The sequence below is a fragment of the Girardinichthys multiradiatus genome, chromosome 4, assembly GCF_021462225.1.
Source record: "Girardinichthys multiradiatus isolate DD_20200921_A chromosome 4, DD_fGirMul_XY1, whole genome shotgun sequence".
Taxonomy (NCBI): Eukaryota; Metazoa; Chordata; class Actinopteri; order Cyprinodontiformes; family Goodeidae; genus Girardinichthys; species Girardinichthys multiradiatus.
Window position 1 is genome coordinate 20,968,459 of NC_061797.1, and position 23,165 is coordinate 20,991,623.

Sequence of the window (23,165 nt, forward strand, 5' to 3'; positions counted from 1 at the left end):
CATAGTTTAAGCAGTAGAAGGTGGAGATTTTCTTCAAGACACTTATGAAGTCATTACCTCGGCTGAATTAACATTTTGTACTTACAATTAAAGTAGTTAATGAGCTCTGAACGATCCTCCGTCACATAATGATCACAGATTATACATTATGGTGGAACCAGACCAAGTACTTTGGCAACCTCCATTTGAATAGCACTTCATGTTTATTACACTGGCTGTAATTTAGTTTGAAAAGAAAAAGAAAACACATTTTCATCCATTTGATTTTTATCAAGCACCTCTTGCTGTTTGTTGCTCTAATGCACTATGCCTCTGTTCTTCTTATAGTTGACTTTAGCCAACTTTGAATTTTGCATTTCTGATTCTGCAGGTGTCTAATAATCAATTAATGATGTGACATGTTTTTTTGCCGGAGCTAAATCTTTGGTGCTTTAGTAATAAATACCAACATTCACGTTAGGGCTGCACAAAATGCCAAAAGTAAATTGTCATCACAATATCAGTGTATCAGTAGAATGCAAGATTTGCTGGCTATATTATTCTGGGCTTAACTGAAACATGGCATGCTAATAAGATATAAAGCATTTTGGTGTCTCACCGCAGCAGATGGCCACAATGGACACAGATTATAGTGCCCAATATGCTAAAGGTGTTAAGACTTTTAAAAGTGTATATAACATAGACAGGAGAGAGAAACACTTTTTTTGCAACTAATATCATCGTCACAGTATTTATTAATAATTTCAGTATAACGTGATTTTCTAATATCCTGCAATCCTCTTTCACATATCTTTCCTGAACCTTCATATATTGTATGCATTTGTCAATATTTGAAAACTATTTTCTCAAATGTGGATAGTGCTGTTTTTCTTAGTCTATTTATCATGGCATTGTAAGAAACTGAGATGCTTTTCTTCTTTATTTTTGAATGTTTGAGTATTTGCCGACATGTCTATTTCTTTCTTCTTAATTACAACAAAGTAGTTTTTGACAAACTCCACAACACATTCAAAAGACATGTGCACATATAAGCTGTGCTTTCACTACCTTTTTTTCTCCCTGTCTGATCAATGCCTGAAGCAGAAAGAAACACCAAAGCTGGCCTGACTTCTTCAAACAGAGGGTGATACAAGCTGTTATGATGCTTTGACTTTTCAGAAGTTATTTACTGTTCACACTCCCCTCCTTCCCTTTTATTCCCGAGTTAGTATTGTGTGTGTGTTTGTTGTATGCTGTTGAATGTGATAATTACTGCTAGAATTAGAATTGCTGCAGGCGCCTCCTTTATGATCTAATGTCTCATACCAAGCCATTGTTCACCTCACGGGCTGATTAAAGAAAACAAATAAATATCAGGGGTTTATTTTCTTACATATGACAATGCTGATTAAAAAATAAAATGTGTGATATTGGTATGATTTAATACACACTTGAAAAAATTACAGCATAATTGCGAGTTCTTGGAAATTGTGATGATAATTGCCATTCAATAAATTCAATTTATTTCAAGAATACCTTTATTCATCCCAAATGTAAATTAAATGTTGTTGTAGCTCATATTATCCAGGTTTCCTCAAAGAGTCGTTGTGGATATTGATGGTTTGTCTTACAGCAGATCTGAAGAAACCTCTGATTGAAGACACTCTGTTGTACGACAGTCTCATAAAGAGGATACTCAGATTTCTCCTTGATTTTCTTCATTTAAAGAAGAATCGTTCTTTGTACATATCCAGAGGTTCCAGAGGAGTCCCCAGAACAGAACCAGCCTTTTTTATCAGCTTGTTGAGCTTTTTTAAGTTCCTGGCTCTGATGCTGCTTCCCCATCAGATGATGGCAGAAGAGATCACACTCTCCACAACAGATTTATGGAAGATATGCAGCATCTTGTTGCAAACCCGGAAGGATCTAAGCTTCCTCAAGAAGTACAGTCTGCTCTGTCCCTTCTTGTAGATGGCTTCACAGTTGCATCTCCACTCCAGTCTGTTGTCCAGGTGAACACTGAGGTATTTATACTCCTCCATTCCTGTTTCTCTTAAAATCTACAATCATCTCCTTTGTTTTATTCAAATTCAGTTGAGATGATTGTTTCCACACCATGCCACAAAGCGGTCCACCACCTTCCTGTACTCAGCTTCTTGTCCATCTCTGATCCACCCCACAACTGCAGAGTCATCCAGGTATTTCTGCAGATGACAGGAGTCTCTCTTGTACTGGAAGTCTGAGGTGTACAGAGTGAAAAGGAATGGTGAGAGTACAGTCCCCTGTGGTGCTCCTGTGCTGCTGACTACCTGGTTAGACTCATAACCCTTCAGTCTCACAAACTGTGGTCTGTTTGTCAGGTAGTCTTTCATCCAGGAGATTGTTGGTGCCTCCAGCAGAATCCCACAGAGCTCCTCTGCACAGCCCTTTAGAACTCTAGGGCTGACACAATCTGGACATGCAGCCTTATTGCCTTTTTACCTGACTTCTTGAGACAAATAGATAGAAGGAAGCATCAGCATCTTCTGATTTGGTTGAAGACAAACATGGAGAAGCAGAAGGGTCCATGAAGGTGGAAGATGAAACATTTGAGTCAACACAAACACTGAAGAAGCTAAACCATTTATTTGTGTGCAGAGACAGCAGTCAGCAGGACCCCGGTTGTTAATGCCTTAATTATTGTGTATGTCTACATTTCTAATGTCTTTCTCTGAGTCAAAACTTTGAATATCTGGCAACCTTTGGCTGTTACCGCTGTCAGCCATTTACAGTTTTAACATATTCCATTGTCCTCCGCTGCAACAGCCACTATGGTCTGTCGAGACATAAATTATATCTGAGGGTAGCATGGATATCTGCCAGCCCTGCGGGAGCTTTCAGAGGTGATAAGATGGATGTCACATGCACCTTGAAATGCTGGACTTGCAAAGTATGCTTTTGTGCAAATCTATCTGTATGTTATTCATAGATTGAAATGTTTTCCCCTGCACATGTACACCAACCTTGTGCTGGCTCCTTCACCTTGAGGTCACTGCTGCGGTTTGAAAGAGAGTTCCTGGGTGTTTGCTAACAACTTGCAGCAAAATAGAGTTTCACAGTTTAAATGCTGTTCCTCCTCTAACGTGTGTGGACTGGCTTGTGAGGCTATATTGATTAAAATCAATAAGATCCAATTTCATCAACAGCTCTGTCCTTGGCTTACTGATGCCTCTCTTGCAGATGACTTGGATGTGTGATAAACTGCTGCTTTCTTTAGGCAGATCTATATCTTATTGAGGTGACTGAGTTAACTTGTCGCCATTAGCTAAGATATTTACAGCCTCCTATTTCACTACATCATTAGTTTGCTGCACTGATTAAAGGTGTGTTGTTTAGGAATAAGGGATTACTGGCCATCAGTTCTAAGTGCACAGGATTCAATAAAACATTATGCTGTTCAGACTCTCCTGAAAAACATTTTGGTTCCATTTACATATGTGTTTCTTCTATAAATGTATGATTATATGTCCTGCAGAGAACCGCATAGATCACTGATGCATGTTTTTTTAATTGCCTGGCCATTTTGGAGAGTTTGAGGAAGAGGCCCCTGGACAGAGGCAGTGTTAACCTCAGCCATGCTGCCCTGTCACTTAATTTGTTTCATCTCAGCCTGGCTCTCTCACTTGCTTGCTGTCTCTCTGTTTCCCCCTTCTCTGTTAGTGTGAGTGGTGCTAGCTGACCTTCACTGTGACGCAGCCATGACTCTAATTGCATTGATATGTCAGCGAGCTCCAACAGTTGCAGGAGAGCATAGCGATATTAGCCCAAAGCATTGTGGCAGTGGCATGTTAGTTTTCTTTATTTTCTCTGATGACTCGCAGAATCAACCCACTGAGAACAAATAGACAGACCAATGCTCATGCTCACATAACACTTGGGGATTGATTCTCAACATGATGCCAGGGCAGCACCAAACTTTGTGTGTGTATGACCCCTCAGCCATACAGTAAGTTTTAGAAAATATAGTGACCAATTCATTTCTGATTGGGTGCTTGGAAGCATGGAAGCTTTTTTTCCCCCTAAATTGTAATCAAGGAAATCATAATTTGTCCACACTAACTTACTTTTATTTTGAGTTGACACAATTATGTCTGTGAAAGCTTTTATTTTGAAGCAGCTGCAAAAAAGGTCTGCTTTCCACACAGAATCCAGCAACATCAAATTAGATTTGTCAGCTTGTGCATGCTCTATGTTCTCTCATAATGTGTGCAACCTTTCCTCCCTTCTTGTGCCCTTCCCACTGTATGGATCTGCATTTGTTTTTAACATGTCTCAAACTGTTGAATGAAAAGTAGCAGCCCATCGAAAGATATGCCAGATTTATGATAATGTTATTTATTTAGTGTCATCATCACTCAATTTTATACAATCCCTTTTGATGCTCTGCCTTTTTCCTAGTTTTGATTTTGATACAGTTTGATTAGATCGCATTTTTTTCACTGCCAACTGTTGGGTGGGTGTATGCATATCCTTCTGCCTACAGGCTTTTTCTTGTGTGTCATGTTTATTCATCAAAGATGAAATCTGAGATGAAGTGGAAGCATAAAATTAGCATATTGTGCATGTTAGTCAGTGGATTAAAAGTCGTTTTTTGCTCTGTAAAGCTATGTCAAGATGGAGTCTTCATAAATGTTTTCATTGTTCATTCAAATTAAAATTTTCACCACCACACATATCAATCAGTCTGCACACTGAATGCAATAAGGCTTCAACTCTTGAAGCGGTCAAATTTGCCATTATAGGAAATTGATGATGTATAAAAGGACATTGATATTCTTTATTTATCAAAGCTTTGTAATTAACATACTTTTACACATTTTTTCATCAAAAATAACCACTCAAATACTTAGAGAGCATTTTTCATAAACATGAAAAACAAACATAATATTAACATGAAAATTTCATAAACAATTGTTTTAAATCTGAAAGAGCCTTAGCTGCTTTACTATTTATGTTCAGGTGTAAGTATTAGAGAACATCACAAACTTTCTTTTTTCTACAGTCATTAACTTCGGTCTGTGTAACTGACATAGATGAATTGCACTCAAATTACTACATTTCATATGATCATATTATGGCTTACAGCTATGAAAACCTAAATTTAGAAAATTAAACGAAACAATGATTTATGATAAAAATTATTTTAGAAATGTTATGTTATGGCCTACACAATCATGGGGAAGATTGTTGATTTGACAGTCAGAGGAAAACCACTTAAGGTTATTGCTAAAGAATGTGGCCGGTCCCGGTCCAAACATGTTAATTAAAAGTTGGGTGAAAGAACGTACTGTGATACAATAGTGTCCAAAATGAACCATAGCCTTAAAGGAAGCATTGAGAGGCACAGAATCCTTGATGCTTGAGGTCAGAGATTAAGTTTCTACACGCAGTAATGATAGATGCGAAAAGCCATGTCATCTACTGGTGTTGGTCCAATGTGTTTTATCAAGGCCAAAGTCAGTGAAGCTGTTTACCATGGAATTTTAGAGAGCTTCTTGCATCTCAGTATCGACAAGCTTTATGGAGCCGCTTTACATTCGCCTGTGAACCGCCCCAGTGCATGCTTTAGGTCTTGGCTAGAGGGGGCCAGCAGGACCAAGTTGTCTGCAAAAAGAAGAGACGAAATCCACTGGTCCCCTAACCAGACCCCCTCCGGCCATTGGCCTTGCCTAGAAATACTCTCCATAAAAGTTATGAACAGGACTGGTGACAATGGGCATGCCTGCCGGAGCTCAACGTGCACTAAGAACATGTATGACTTAGTGCCAGCAATGCTGTCCAAACTCCTGCTCTGCTTGAACAGAGACCGGATAGCCCATAGTGAAGGGCCCCAAGCCTCCGTATTCTTGGAGCGGCCCCCACAGGGCAACACGAGGGACATGGTTAAATGCCTTCTCCAGGTCCACAAAACACGTGTGGACTGGTTGGGCAAACTCCCATGAACCCTCAAGAGAACTGTAGAGGGTGTAGAGCTGGCATTGTCACCAACCGCCACGCAATGTTGTAGAGGCGTGTCAGGCACGACAGCCCCACACCATTCAGAGACTTGAGGTACTCTAATCCACCCCCGAAGCCTTGCCACGGTGGAGCTTTTTAACCCCCTTAGTGACTTCAGCCCCGGGTGATGAAAGAGTACATATCCTAGTCTGCACTCTGCTTCCACCAGGGAAGTCATGACAGCAGGATTGAGGAGATCCTTGAAGTACTCCTTCCAATGCCCGATAATATCCCCAGTTGAGGTCAGCAGCTCCCCACCCACATAGAGGCGCAGAAAATAGACTCTATGTCTCCAACCTGGTCAAAGCTCTCCTGGAGGTGGGAGTTGAATACATACCTGGCCGAGGGCTCCACCAGACGTTCCCAGCACACCCTCAAGGTACACTTGGACCTGCCAAGTCTGTCCAGCTTCTTCCTCTTCCAGCGGATCCAACTCACCACCAGGTGGTGATTAGTGGACAGCTCAGCCCCTCTCTTCACCCTAGTGTCCAAGACAATTGGCCAAAGGTCCGAAGACACGACTACAAAGTCGATCATCGACCTTCTCCCTAGGGTGTCCTGGTGCCAAGTGCACTGATGGACACCCTTATGCTTGAACATGGTGTTTGCTATGGATAATCCGTGACTGGCATAGAAGTCCAGTAATGAAACACCACTTGGATCGGGGAGGCCATTCCTCCAAATCACACCCCTCCAGGTGCCACTGTCGTTTCCCCACATGTGCATTGAAGTCCCCCAGCAGAATGATGAAGTCCCTGAAAGGGGCACTATCCAGCACCCCAGAGAGGGACACATAGAAGGCTGGGTACTCTACACCATCACTTGTCCCATGGGCCGAAACAACAGTCAGAGACTTGTCCCCGACCCAAATATAACCCACGGCTCCGCAGTGCCAGGTACATCACGTGCCTCATTCTAGTGGTCCTCATGAAGGCGTCTGAACCGCTCTTTGTCTGACCAGTTACCATTTTGGGTTTTTATTAAATGTAATTCATAATCATCAAAATTAAAAGAAATAAACACTTGAAATTACCCACTCAGTATGAAATTAATCTATAGAATATGAGTTTCACTATGATTGAAATCAACTTCCTTTTCAATTGTATTTGAATTGGTTAAGATGCACCTCCATGGGGTGTTAGCAATGTAAGAAAGGATTTTTTATTTTAAATTTTTTTGCTAGTTAACTCTTGTCTACCTAAAGAAAAAAAAGATGTTTTACTGCAAAAGATGTATGATTTCTGCATATGATACTGTCATGTCAATCAATTGTTTATCACTATTGTAATGCTAAAAAGGCTGCCAAAATTGTCCAAGCATCCAAACTACTGTTCAACGGGTGGACTTTCACATTTAGGCACGGTGAATTATTCTTTATATTAAAATATGGCACCCTTTAATCTGATGGACACTATACTGTCAATGGCAGGCTGCATCAAAGTGTATCTCAAGAAATCTTAATATATTTTGACAAAAATCTTTTTTTGTTCTGTTTTTTTCAACAGCACTCTAGTTCCATTTTGCCATTGGAATGAAATAGAGAACTTTTTCATGTCTACTCTGGTGGTCTGTGTGACTTTGTACCAAGAGTTGGGGTTGAAGGACAGCTGACAAATGAGCTGAAGCACAAAGGAAAAAAAAAGAAAAAAGAAACGTGTGATTTTCAGACAGCAGGAAAGAAAGGGGATGTGAATGAGATAAAGGAGGCAGGAGGAAGTGTACAGTTGTTTGAAAGAGCAAAACCTGTGTTGATGGAGACAGGCTGGTTAGCAGATGGATTTTGTCAGAGAGGGAAAGGGGAACACAGAGAGGAAAATGCTTAAGAGATGGTGGCTGATGTGGCTGTCTGTAATACGATATGGCAGATGCGATTTTATTTTTAGGACACAGGGCCCCAGAACGATAGGTTTTATAGGGTTTTGAGTGGGTTGATCTTTTTAAATATTCAACTTCAATGAAATATGGAGCATGACTCCAGGCTGTTTGGAATTCATAAGACTGTTTGGCAGAACTGGCCCTGCATATTGAGAGCTGTCAGAGTCAACCCCTCTGCTGGCAGTGCAAACAATGGCAGTAGAAAAAAAAACTTAGAGGGAGTAAAACAGACAAACCACTTCATTTGGAGGTAGAAAATATTGAATCAGCAGTTACTGTAAAGACTAGGGATAATCGTCACATGTTGCCTTTATAGGTTTAAAAAAGTGCCTCTCAGATGAGGCAGCAGGACTAAATATTCCTCATATTGTTTGATGGTTTTTGTTTTGCAGTCAAATTAGATGTTAAAAATACATCTATATCAAAGTCATCGATTGGAAAAAAAGTAACATTATGAAATTAAATAACGTTTGAATGTTAACTAAACATTGAGAGAGCAATAAAGTAATTAAATAAATGATTTTTTTATTTTAAACAATACATATACAGAAGCATAATACTCTAAGAGTGAGTCAACATGTCTGGAAAGGTTTTTATTATTTTTTTTATTTTTATATTCTTTAGTGGATTTGCTGAAAACTTATTCCATCATTATATGGTTGTTTGCTTTTTTTATGGCAATCTGGAATAGAAATGTGCGACATAACCAACTTACAAAACTTTCTGGTATTTATTTACGATGAAGTTATGGAGTTATGACGAAAATTCAATCTGAGAGACTCACCCGCACCTCCAGCTTCATCCAATGGCTCCTCCGTGTGTCTCCGCTCCAACCAATCAGCATCAAGTCCGCAGTAATCCTCAGCCAATAATCCTTCAAGGCTCTGCATTTAAAGTCCCCTGTCCATGGATCTCCCAGCTGTCAGCCGAGCTTCGACCCTCCTCCACCCCATCACATCCATCCGGATTCTCAGCTCCTCCAGTTCCCTTATCGTCAGGCTTCCTCTCCATCACCAGTATCGGGTCCCGGGGGAAGAAAACTCTAATTCTAAGACGTTCATTCAGGTTTATGTCTTTCTCAGCATTCATGTCTTCCTCTGGGGTCTGAGCGCCAAAGAAATAAACATCCGTTATGTAATTCTCTAATCGCATTTTTGTGTTTCTTATTGTGAATCTCTACAGGATTGAAATAAGTGATGATAAAACATAACATTCATAAGTCTTTTCTAGATGTAACCCTATCCCAGAGTCACAGCCTTATGAAAGAAGTGTACAATAAACACGTGATCTGTTTAAAAACGTTTTAGAATGAAGCAGAGCTTATTCTTCTCTTTGAATTATTTTACCCCCATTATATGATAAACTATATGATATTGCCCTTCCCTACCTTAGAATATGAAGGTGCGACCAAAATGGTCAGAATTCAACCCAAATCAGTTAAGAACACCTACTTTAAAAAAAAAAGTTAAATGCATTTGAATGTTAATAATCTAGTTTGAAAAGTACATAAATAGAATCACTGGTTGGTGTTGAAAATATTTTACTGATAAGGCAACCCTTGTAGCTTCAAGTTTGGTGTATCATGATGTGTAAAGGATGCTTTTAGTATTGAACTTGATTATAAGAAATACTATTCTATGCTTAAAGTTTCTGCAGGCTTGATTACTAGTAAAATGACCTTTATGGTCATGCTGACATTGCATCCGTTTTCAAAAGTGATGACACTGACTCACTGATTTCTTGAAGCAGCATCGAAAGTCGAAGTGAGGTATATTAATCATTGCCACTCATTGTTCACTGCGTAAATTGGCAGAGTTTTTCAAAAATTCATACTGTTTAAAAAACGGACAGATTTAGAAAGTTCCTGCCGCTTTCCTTTAAAAAACAAAACATGCTACTAACACTATCACATGGTGTCGGTAATGCACAAAGTTGTTTGGCAACTTTCATCCTTTGTTTTGGCCCCACTTAGCAAAATAGAAAATTATTGTGATCTTTCCTCCGTTCTTGCCATTGTGGTTTTATTTATACTTGAAATATACTTGCCTTAGTATACGTTGGTGCAATAAGCTAGAGGGGCATAAACACATGCTGTGAAAGCATGAATGGCTTTAAATTCCAGCAAAGTAAATAAATGCAACCCTAAACTTTATTAAATTAAATGTTAACTTAAATGTAGAGATGCAGGCTTTTCCTGGCTGATGCTGATTTTCATTTTTGATGTCAGATCTGCAATTTCTCCAATCTTAATTTATCTATTTATTTAACCTAAAAACAAGTGCATCAAAGAAAATGCTGCTGGTTGATGTGTTCATTTAAAAAAATTATTTGTTTTTAGTTTTGATACTTTTAAAATTAAAACAATATAATTAAAGATTAATAATGGTTAGCATTTGACAATCAGAGCCAATCAAGACAAAATTAGCAGATTTTTATCTCTAGATGATCGATTGGTGCATCTCCAGTTAAATGCATTTTCTTCTTGATCTTGAATTTTCTTGTGCATTTTTTGTATGTGTAAAATGTTAATATTTTCAACATGTTTTAGCTCATTATTTAAAACAATTCTAAAAATGTCCCAAGGATGCAGAAATGTTTTTCAGATTCATGTTGGTCCCTGCAGTTTCAAGGAGTCTCTATGCATCATGAGACTTAGTCCACTGGATATGCTTTTCATAAACATTTCAGTCACCAGGTTTATTATTTCTTGGAGCTGACTGATTGAAAGCTAACAGAGAAATGTGTGCTCCTGTCTTCCTAAGTTGCAAATGAGTTGCAGCTTTGAGGCTTGAGGCATGTGAAGGATCAATATTTTCCTCAGAGTTTGTGTGACAGGTGTACACTGCGAGAGAAAAGCAGCTGATAGAAATCCTTAGTTGGTGTGAACTCACCGAGGGGAAATACATATGCATTAGGTTACGACTGCTGGGGATATTTACCAGCAGTAACCACACAAACAACAACAGGTAGCATAGCCTGAAACCAAGACATGTTTAATTCATGCCAGTTGCAGCCGAGTAGACTTGCTCTAAACCTGTATCTGTGAAAGAGTTGGTGCTCATTGGGAGTAAGACCACATTTGTGTGTGTTTGTGCATGTGCGTGTCTGCTTCGATGCAGTGATGTGTGTCTGTCAGGCTGTCTTGCTGTGTTTGCGTCTGATGTCTGCCTTCCTGTGTGTGTATGGCAAACAAACAGAGATGAGAGACCCCAGGAAATGATGATGTCCCTGTATAAAGAAACATTCTCAGTCCATTACCCTGCGTGTAGAAATAATTAGTTTAAACGGGAGTAAGAGCCTAGGTTGCAGGAACCATCTGCCAGGTGTCTTTCCTCTTTGTAAAGCAGGCAAACTAATTTGTGCTCCTTGAAGAATTGTACCTCTCTTTTACACCTGTGAATACAAATTTCGTATTTGCAGGTTTGCTGCATGTCACATCTTGCAACATGTGACATGAAGCTCTCTTGAGATTAATTTAAAAGTATTTCTGAAAGATTATTCTTCCCTAAAGTCACAGTGCAAAGCTATGATAATGTCCGTCTTTTTTAAAAACATAAAAGTTATAACACAATATACTAACTCTTGTTTAGTTAGTTCTGGATATGCTTTTCATTGTTGAAATTTTGTTTGCATCGATCTTTTTTTGATGTCTGTCAGAGTGTTTTATGAAAGCTACTTTTATCATTTTTTTTTTAAATGTTGCACCCTGCAGAATCCCATGTTTTAGTAGCTGATAGTAAAAAGATTGATCACTGGCTACATGAAACAGAAGCTTTTTATCTGTTTTGACTGTGCTTTCTTCTGTTCTCAGCTGAGCGTCTTCTGTAGTCTAATCCAATGTGTACATGGAACAAGTTACTAGTAGCGGCAATGCAGGCAGGCTTGCTTTAAAAGCAGCGTTGGGTCTACTAAGGCGTGCTAACGAAATGTCATGCTTGGCTGCAGTGTACACAGATTTAGGTTCAAATGTTTAGGCAAAGGACTTAAGCTATGCCTTTTTATATCCAACAGATCTACCTTTTTGGATTTAAGCAGCCACTTAACAAAACTGGTAATGCTTTACTGACTCAGTGATGATTAACAAATCAGGCATTTATTTCTATTCTTCTTCTTCATCTTGTTACAGCACAATGTTATGCCAGGAAACTCTGTAGCATTTCAGAAAAGCAGTTCCATTTCTGGCACAGCAGCAGCACTTTACTATAACAGCAACCCACCCTCAGAAACAGAAGTGGGCTGTGCTAAAACTCCTCAGAAGTGACTCAAAGAACATGTGAAAAGTCGGAGGTGTTTATCCTGCCTCCAAATGCCCCAGATACTAATGTTACGGGGCTTGATGGCATTTGTGGGAAGAAAGCCAAATCCACAAAGACCCCACCTTACACCCAACAGGGCCAAATGATAGTATGAAAATGAAAGCCCAAGAACACCACTGGTTAAAGCTGTTTTTATAACGCAAATAAGGGAATAAAACTCATTTAATATTGCACCAATGATCAAAATGTTCTGCCTATGCATATATACACCTAAATCCACATTTTCTCTAAAAGTGCAGTTAAACAAATATGACATTGAAGATGTCTGCTGTTTGGTCTGTACACTTCTGTGTGCAAAGGTCTTTGTCATATCCATTAAGAAAATTCTTACAAGGCTGCAGTCACAAAGGGTGACCTATAAATGTCAAGGAACCGCTGGCCATTCTCTCTTCTGAGCCACTTACACGGACTCTACTCATGGTGGTCACAGATCAGTGATGTATCGCTCAACATTTTTTTGCTTTATATTGAACTCACAGTGACCATTTAGTGTTGTCTTTACAGAGAACTCTCACAAACTGTATCAAAGAAGTTAGTCTTCCCTTGAATGCCATTTTTCATTTAAAAGTAGATAAGACTTCCTATTTAATGCTCTGATTCTTTACAAGTTACCTTACGTACCTTAGGTGAATGTGAACTGGCCCTTTGTCAGCTGACATGTTTAAATCAGACCTTGTAATATGTAATTTAAAATTTTTAAGATAAAGATCACTCTCATTCTATGTAAAATCCTATTGTTTTGCTGATTTTATTGCAAGTTATTAAAAATGCTTAAATTCCTATTTGATGTGACACATTAATATTTTGTTCACTCTTCGTTCGTTCGTTCGTCGTCTTCCGCTTATCCAGGACCGGGTCGCGGGGGCAGCAGACTCAGCAGAGACGCCCAGACGTCCCTCTCTCCAGACACCTCCTCCAGTTCCTCCAGAGGGAGCCCAAAGCGTTCCCAGGCCAGCCGAGAGACATAGTCCCTCCAGCGTGTCCTGGGCCGTCCCCTGGGCCTCCTCCCGGTGGGACGTGCCTGAAACACCTCCCGAGGAAGGCGTCCAGGAGGCATCCGGTATAGATGCCCGAGCCACCTCAACTGGCTCCTCTCAATGTGGAGGAGCAGCGGCTCTACTCCGAGCCCCTCCCGGATGGCCGAGCTCCTCACCCTATCTCTAAGGGAGTGCCCGGCCACCCTACGGAGGAAGCTCATTTCAGCCGCTTGTATCCGTGATCTCGTTCTTTCGGTCATGACCCAAAGTTCATGGCCATAGGTGAGGGTAGGAACGTTGACCGACCAGTAAATTGAGAGCTTTGCTTTTCGGCTCAGCTCTCTCTTCACCACAATGGACCGGCACAGCGCCCCCATTACTGTGGCAGCCGCACCGATCCGTCTGTCGATCTCCCGCTCCATTCTTCCCTCACTCGTGAACAAGACCCCACGATACTTAAACTCCTCCACTTGAGGCAAGAACTCCCCTCCAACCTGAAGAGGACAAGCCACCCTTTTCCGGTCGAGTACCATGGCCTCGGACTTGGAGGAGCTGATCCTCATCCCAGCCGCTTCACACTCGGCTTCGAACCGCCACAGCGCATGCTGTAGGTCTTGGCTAGAGGGGGCCAGCACGACCACGTCATCCGCAAAAAGAAGAGACGACATCCACTGGTCCCCAAACCAGACCCCCTCCGGCCCATGGCTGCGTCTAGAAATCCTGTCCATAAAAGTTATGAACAGGACCGGCGACAAAGGGCAGCCCTGCCGGAGTCCAACATGCACTGGAAACAGGCCCCACTTAGTGCCGGCAATGCGGACCAAACTCCTGCTCCACTCGTACAGGGACCGGATGGCCCCTAATAAAGGGCCCCCGATTCCATACTCCTGGAGCACCCCCCACAGGGCATCACGAGGGACACAGTCGAATGCCTTCTCCAGTTCCACAAAACACATGTGAACCGGTTGGGCAAACTCCCATGAACCCTCGAGCACCCTGTAGAGGGTATAGAGCTGGTCCAGTGTTCCATGGCTGGGACGAAAACCACACTGTTCCTCCTGAAGCCGAGGTTCGACTATCGGTCGGACTCTCTTCTCCAATACCCTGGCGTAGGCCTTACCAGGGAGGCTGAGGAGTGTGATCCCCCTGTAGTTGGAACACACCCTCCGGTCCCCCTTCTTATAAAGGGGGACCACCACCCCAGTCTGCCAGTCCAGAGGCACTGTCCCCGACCGCCACACAATGTTGAAGAGGCGTGTCAACCATGACAGCCCTACAACATCCAGAGACTTGAGGTACTCAGGGCGGATCTCACCACCCCCGAAGCCTTGCCACCGCGGAGCTTTTTAACCACCTCGGTGACTTCAGCCTGGGTGATGAAAGAGTCCAACCCCGAGTCCCCAGCCTCTGTTTCCACCACGGAATGCGTGATGGCAGGATTGAGGAGATCCTCGAAGTACTCCTTCCACCGCCCGATAATGTCCTCAGTCGAGGTCAGCAGTCTCCTGCCCCCACTATAAACAGTGTTGGCAAAGCACTGCTTCCCCCTCCTGAGGCGCCGGACGGTTTACCAGAATCGCTTCGAAGCCAACCGGTAGTCCTTCTCCATGGCCTCACCGAACTCTTCCCAGGCCCGAGTTTTTGCCTCTGCCACAGCCCGGGCCGCAGCACGCTTGGCCTCACGGTACCCGTCAGCCGCCTCAGGAGTCCCACAAGCCAACCACAGCCGATAGGACTCCTTCTTCAGCTTAACAGCATCCCTTACTGCCAGTGTCCACCACCGGGTTCTGGGATTGCCGCCACGACAGGCACCGCAGACCTTACGGCCGCAGCTACGGGCAGCAGCATCGACAATAGATGCGGAGAACATGGTCCACTCGGACTCTATGTCTCCAACATCCCCCGGGATATGGTCGAAGCTCTCCCGGAGGTGGGAGTTGAATACATCCCTGGCCGAGGGCTCCGCCAGGCGTTCCCAGCCGACCCTCACTATGCGCTTGGGCCTGCCAAGTCTGTCTGGCTTTCTCCTCCTCCAGCGGATCCAACTCACCACCAGGTGGTGATCAGTGGACAGCTCAGCCCCTCTCTTCACCCGAGTGTCCAAAACATGCGGCCGAAGGTCTGATGATACGACAACAAAGTCGATCATCGACCTCCTGCCTAGGGTGTCCTGGTGCCAAGTGCACTGATGGACACCCTTATGTTTGAACATGGTGTTCGTTATGGACAATCCGTGACTAGCACAGAAGTCCAATAACAAAACACCACTCGGATTCAGATCGGGGAGGCCATTCCTCCCGATCACGCCTCTCCAGGTGTCACTGTCGTTCCCCACGTTGGCGTTGAAGTCCCCCAGCAGAATAATGGAGTCCCTGTGAGGGGCACTATCCAGCACCCCCGACAGGGACGCCAAGAAGGCCGGGTACTCTGCACTACCACTCGGCCCGTAGGCTGAAATGATAGTCAGAGACCTCTCCCCAACCCGAAGGCGCAGGGATACGACCCTCTCATCCACTGGGGTAAACCCCAACACGAGACGGCTGAGCTGGGGGGCAACAAGCAAACCCACACCAGCCCGCCGACTCTCCCCGTGGGCCACTCCAGAGTAGAAGAGAGTCCAACCCCTCTCAAGGAGATGGGTTCCAGAGCCCACGCTGTGCGTGGAGGCGAGCCCGACTATTTCTAGTTGGTATCTCTCGACCTCCCGCACAAGCTCAGGCTCCTTCCCCCCCAGCGAGGTGACATTCCACGTCCCTAGAGCCAGCCTAATTCTTTTTTTCGGCAGTTTCTTTTATCTGCTTGTCTGTATATCCACTATAGTACTTGAGGTTGTCAAATGTGTTAAAGGGGATACAAGATGGGTAGGTGTTAAATCACAACTTAATAAAGTAAAACATTTTGACATGGATTAGAGCAAAGAACACCTCAGTCACCTAAAACAGTGCTGTTTTTCACTTTACCCAGAGGGATTGCGACATCGCTCTTTCAACAATCTATCTCCATGCTTACTTTGTTTTCTCTTCTGCTTCATGTTTATAACACCTTCAGTTTTTCTACTTTATTTCAATCTAGAACAAAATATAGTCATTGAGTCTGAATCATGCCACTGTCTCTGGGCTGTTGGTTCCATCCACCCTGTCATCTTCTTCCTAATTATGACTTTTCCTCCCCTGTTTTTTTTTTCCACTCACCTTTCAGTGCCTTCTGCTTCTCCTCATGTTTAATACTGTTTGATGTTATTTCTCCGGTGCCAGTCTGCACACACCTAACGATCTAAAACCATCAAACAAGGGACAAACCTTTAGTGATTGTTGCATTGCCCCATAATGATCTTTAATTACAGCCGGCCTAGCCATCAAACACACAGGAATGCTAACATGCTGTCTGCTAGTGTTTGCCTTTTAGAAGTCTTGCTTGGTGACACTGCCAAATGCTGAACTTTGGAGATCAAACCATAATATAGCTTTGCTTTATGTGTAAGTCGTTCCCTTTCAACATGGCAAAATTTCTTTGTCTTAGACAAAATAATGAGGTTTCTTTTCCAACTGTAGTCTGAACAACTGTTCATCAAAGCAGAGAAAGTTGAGATTGGTTATTTTAGGCTATTTTCTTCCTTTATGGAATTTTTCTAGTCTGAATATAAAAATATGCCATTTAGGATTTGCATCTGTTTTACTTGTAGTAATTGTTGACTGGCAAACAGTACAGTTTAATCAACTCACGTTACAAGATAATTATCCCAGGCCTAGCACTAAATCTAAAAAAAAAAAGCTGTTAAGAGTACCAGTCAATTTCATTAGAGCTTTACAGAAAAATCTGCTGGTGATTGCAGTCAGGGGAATTTAAACTTGACAAGCTGTAAAAAATAAAAATAACGCTGTTGTAGTCCTCAGTTACACTACTCTAGATTTTTGTTTTTAAATAGATATGTTTCCCACTGCTTTATTTTTTTGTTTATTACATCTACAACATTTGTCGGATTCCAATAAAAAGACACAGTGATACCTAAACTGTGCTAGCAAGGGTTGGTAACATCGACATTAGCTTTAAAATTCAAAAGAAGATCCTGAGCTAGGCTAAAGCAATGTGATGTCTCTTTTGACACAGTCCACCTTTTCCTTTCAATCATCAGCTTCTTCATCCTACATTTGACGTTTAAGAAAACATGGCTTTGGCCCAAAATGGAGCCTGGACAAAGCAAGACGGATGTAAAAAACAAAATAACACATTAAAGCTGCCTTAAGGTTGTTTTGATTTCTAGCACAGAAAGAGAGAGTGGGCATTTACAAAGTTGGTTGGAATCTCATCACTTTTAAAAATTGCTGCATATCCAGTCCACATGTATACACCACTGAGTAGTCAGCTACCCTGCTGTAAAACAATATAAGCGTATTTGAACTACCACAACTTGCTTTTATTTTTTTCTTTTCTTTATATAGAAAATGGCTTTACAAACAAATAAATGTGTGTAATGTTCCTTTTATACCTAGAAAGGGACTTTTAAAAACATAGATGTTTTTGATGTTTGTTTTTTTACTGAAACTCCATGTGTGTAATTGGACAATAAAATCTATTTAGCTAAATATCCAGGGTAATGTGGACAGGGCCTCAACATTTTGAAATCTATTTCCAACTGTTAGGGTCAGGAGCTACCAACTCTACACCAAGAAACTGCTATTTAGTAATGTTAACCACACTTATCACTAATGCATGCCCCAATACAGCTTAAAATGTCAGCTCTGTCATCATCTTACCTTTGCTTTGAAATGATAGTAACATCCTGTTTAAATTCAGAGCTGTGTAACTACCTGCTTTCTTACCTAGAGTTTAACACTACCTCTGGTCCCAGTATAAAGCTGGACAGAGCTGTTTTTTAATTTGACTGAATCCTAATATCTTGTGATAAATCACTTCTACATTGTAAACTGTGCAAAAAGAGAAATAGTAAGCAATAATCTGCATTGTATAGGAGTTATAGTATGTTGATATGGGGATTTTTGCATTTTCAATGATCCAGAGAACCTGCTCTATAAGTGTTGCGGAGAAATTAGTATTTTATTTTAATATAACATATTATACTTAAGACCATACATTTTCAGTATATGCAGAACGTGGAGAAAAGGGTATGTTGTTGTTAGTTATAACTCTTAAAGGGAAATCAGATTAATCTAAAATTTATGTTGAGAGGTCAGAGCTTTACAAATTCAGCAAATACAAGTTGGCCCCAAAATCATTGGACAGTGCATCATGGTCCAGTCAAAGATCACACCCAAACCTTTTTAAAGGTAGGATGTGAAAGGATGAGTTCAGACACCTCAGTAAACTAAATAAATTTTGTCAAGGCTATTAAAAATCTCTTCTCAGCCACCTGGGAGACTTCAAAGGTTAAGATTACTTCTAGTACTTGATGCTAAAAGTGATTCCACATAGTGTTTCATTATTGTGCTTGTGGTTTCCTAAATAGTGACTATATGTATTCAGTCTTACATTCATTTTAGTTTGTATTTGTTTTACAGTTGCATTGCCCAGTCAACAGTTAATGGATAAATCTTTAAAAATATAAATCTTTGTATCTGGACTATCTTTTATTATATTTTACACCCAGATTCCAGTTAAACATTCTGTTAACTTTTAAATTCATTAAGGTTAAAGGTTCTTAAATTGACAGTATTATCATAATCAACAAAAGAAAATCTCATTTATTAAACACACAAGACCTCCTACAAAAAATACAAACAAAGCCACTGCACATTACAGAATCTTTTGAAGTTGTCTATTTTCAAACAGGCAACTAAGAATAGACCCAATAAAAGCTGATGATATAGCTTTTTTGCCCTATTTAAAAAATAAGCTAAATCGTGAGTAGCTGTAATATCACTTGCATTAGTTAAATCATTGGTTTTCCTATTGAATCAGCACTTAAGTGCCTGCACAGTATTAAATCAGCAGATGAATGTCCTCCCAGACATGGTAGTTTCAGTTTAAGGCAGCATTATTGTTTATGCTGCACATCAACAGGCGCCTCAGAAAACTTAATTTGATAATAAAAATAGCCAGACAATGCAGCGATTATTACATTTACTCAGCATTAAACATGTCAGCTGTCCCAATTTTTGCCTCCCAGAGTATTCTAGTTTATTTATTTATTTTCTTGGTCAGTTTTTGCAAAAAGAGCAATTAGAAAATAATAACTTTGACAATGAAACTATGACCGCCTTTGAACATTTCTAACTGTTTTCCGAAGCCTTGCACAAAAAAAAATAAGCAGAAAACAGTTTAAATGCTGTTTGAAGTATTTGTTCATTTTTATTTCAAAGTATTTGCAGTTTTATAAATGTTTTGTTATATGTGATACAAGTGCACTTACAAGTGCAGTTGTAAATGTAAAAAGCAGGGGGATAAGTCAACATTTAGACAGAACACATTGCCAACAAGCCCTGTTTTGATTTATGGCAGGTGCAAATAAGTATATGTTTGATGTTGTTAAGTTTCACTTGTTGTGTCAGTCATTTCTCTGAGGGAAAACATCTCTTCACTGTCTGTTTCTCTTTCTGAGTCTGCATGACTACTCTTTTAAAGTGATCAAATACAGCAAATGTCGTAAGGGAAGGGGAGGGCAAACAGAGATGAGAGGAGAGGCTCATCTGCATTTGTATTTGAAGAGGCAAATGCAAACGGACCAGATCTGAACAAGAAGAAAATGTGAATTCCTCTCTGCAGCTATTTGCAGGAGGAAGGAAATAAAAGAAACACTCCATTTTCTCTGTTGGCGGGACCCTTTCCATTTACATAGAATGCCATCTTATTAGACATGAAACGAATCACTATTGTTCCATCTTGAAATTCCCAGTGATACTTTCAAACCATTCAGAGTTGCAATGTGTCTGTTTGGTTTGAGATTTGACTTGTCTTCTTTTGCAACAGAAGCAATGTCAGTGGCTAAGTAAAAGGTTCTGGGCTTCGAGACTCGCAGTTTTAAAGACCACTTTGCAGACAAGCTGAAAGCAAAAAACTCTGTCTGCCAACGCGTTTATCAATGTTTTTCTTCTCAAGGCTGCCTTCCAGGAAAGTAAAGGGCAGCGTTATACTGAAGAGTGTGATAGACTGGTATTTTAGCACAATCACATTGTGTTCTTACTTTACACTCCGGAAAATAGTGGTCTTCCGACTCTCTTACATGTTGACTGTTTTGTTCCAGCCTTTTCACAGGCCATCATATAGATGAGTTTATTGTTACTGCAAAGGTGGCAGCGTAGCTTTTACAATCAGGGAGATAAATAGGCAGCCACGCATTGTTGCACACTTCACTGTCTCCTGCCTACTTATCAACTTTTCCATACATGAGGAGAGCACCCGGGGGGTGGAGGGAGATAAACGGGTTTAGGCTCATCTGCATTAGTGGGAGCTGCAAATATAAATGGAGCAAATTATTTTATATAGGAAAATGTGAAATGCTGTTTGCTGCTTTTTGAAAACTGAATACATGTCTTTTCTATTTCTTATTGGACAGGAAAAGCTTTCTAATGGATTGCTACCACTTCAAAATGTAAAGATGAGCTTTCATGTATTGGAATATCTGAATGTTTTTTTTTGTACATTAATACATAGAATAAAACATAAAATCGAGATATCTTGTCAATCATTTGAAGAAAAATATCCCCAATATTCCTCTTTATCTTAACTATCCACTGTTTTACAAAGAAACTGCATCTCTAAGAAAGCATCACCAAATGACTGTTTTAGGAAAACAACAAAACACCTAATCCTATTTTCCCGTAACTGCTGTTGGTCAAAGGCAGTAACTGAAACAAATAAAAAAGAAACCTACCCAATTTACACAGACATGCACCAAATTATTTTCCTTAGAGCTGAAACTAAATGGCAATTAAGATAAATGCCAGAAAGCTGTCGATATATAAAAGCAGAAAGCATCCATTGGGACTTGACTGAATATTTAGCATTTTTATTATGTCTTTTGGTTTATGGAGAGCACTGCCTTCTTTTTGTCAGTCAGTCAGTCATTTTCTACCGCTTATTCCATAGTGGGTCACGGGGGAGCTGGTGCCTATCTCCAGCATTCTATGGCCGAGAGGCGGGGTACACCCTGGACAGGTCGCCAGTCCATCACAGGGCAACATACAAACAACCAAGCACACACTCATTCATACACCAAAGGGCTATTTAGAGTGACCACTTAACCTAACAGGCATGTCTTTGGACTGTGGGAGGAAGCCGGAGTACCCGGTGAGAACCCATGCATGCATGGGGAGAACATGCACTCCATGCAGAAAGACTCCCGGCTGGGAATCGAACCCAGGACCTTCTTGCTGCAAGGCAACAGTGCTACCAACTGCGCCTTCTTTTCTGGATTGTGTGTAATAGGGATAATGGGCTCAATAATCTGAATATTTGGCTGCATTGATTTGATTTGATTTTTTAACGCTGCTCTCACAATGTGTTCTAGTTTACCATATATGCTGGCATGCTGTTACATGGGTCTAAACGTAAGAAAAATGAGGAAGATTTTACAGAACTTTAGGTTCTGTTTGACGTGTGTCCCTTTGTTTGAGGTGCTGACTTTAATAGTGTTTGTGTGTGTGCTGGGATCAAAGGCATATAATTCACAGTGTTCTGCTGGGTCAGGACCGGGATTGTTATTTTTTGTGCAACTTCTCAATTTATGAAACTGTTTTATCATAATGTGAGGTAATCAAATTTTGATGCTTAAGAGTCAGTAAACTATTAGTTTATTTATATATATAGATGGCCATGCCATCAGTGTATAACCATTCAACAGTGCTAAATGCGCAATGTTAAAAAAATGCAGCATGGTTGAACAATAAGTGAGAATCTAATTGAATTTGATTCCTCCTCTGACACGTGTGTGGAACGTGTTTGGGCATCAGATTGATCTTTGCTCTGTTGTAAGGCCCTGCTCTCACAGCATGCATTCTATGGAAAGCCAATTCTGGTCTAGTGTTGAAATCCAAGGCCATCCTGAGTAGCCAATTTGATTAAAATTTGACTTGATTCGTTCTCCCCCGCACCCTTTGTCAGCTGTTGGTTAAATGAGTCCAACCTGTGAGATGAGGTATGTTTTACATCTCTCTGATGTGTTTTACAGCTTAGATGAAGGCATATGTTGAAAAGCTCAGGAGGCTTCAAAGGATGGGGCAGTTTGGTGTCACAGGCAGGCAGAATGAGGAAAGAACTGAACTTGCCAGCACTTTGATCATCTTCAGAACTAAAGTCAGATCCCTGTTAGGAAAAGAAAAAGCATGCTTTTATATAAAACATCTCATTCAAGCATGCATTTTTTTTCTCATTTCTATATGTGTAATGGTACCACATTTTGTAGATTTTCTAAATTAATAACTAAGCCTTCAAAAAATCTTGACAGTGTGAATAAAATTCATGCTAATAATAATTCATCCTAAAATTCCTTTGCAATGAATACCGCCTCCCTTTACTCTCTCCTTGTTGTCTGTTTGAAATAGATGTCAAAATGCAAAAACTTGATAAGAAAATGCATTATTCTCACAGCTTCATCTCTGAATTTGAGAGTGTTTTATGTGTTAAGGAAGTGTGTTTCTGTGGTGTTGCTATGAAAGACAGGCGCAGTTGCCAGGGTTTTAGAGGGAGGACAAAGGAGCAGGACGTGATGGGGAAACTGGGAACAGAGAGACAGCAGGGAGTCATTTTTAGCTGTTACTGTTGAGACTGTTGTAACAGGAAGAGAGGATGAACAGAGAGTGACACAGTCAGCCAAGAATTGGATCTTCAACTCTGGTTAATGTTCAGTCATACCAGCAAAGTAAACACATGCTACTCATTTCGCCCCTCACTGCCTCTTGTTTGCTTTTTGTTGTGCGAATGTCGAGAGTGATTGTTGGCTTTCTTTGCTTATTTTGCACTTGGGGTCCTTCTTCCCAGCTCTGCTCCCTTTATCCTTATTTATTTGTCAGAGGTGGTGTTCAGGGAC

General features: G+C 40.9%; 1 protein-coding gene across 2 annotated transcripts in view; it reads left to right on the top strand.

Annotated features, from left to right (window-relative positions):
• LOC124867622 (protein diaphanous homolog 3-like) overlaps window positions 1-23,165 on the top strand; it is a 206,040-nt gene that overhangs the window by 180,203 nt on the left and 2,672 nt on the right. The gene's annotated exons all lie outside the window — the stretch shown is intronic.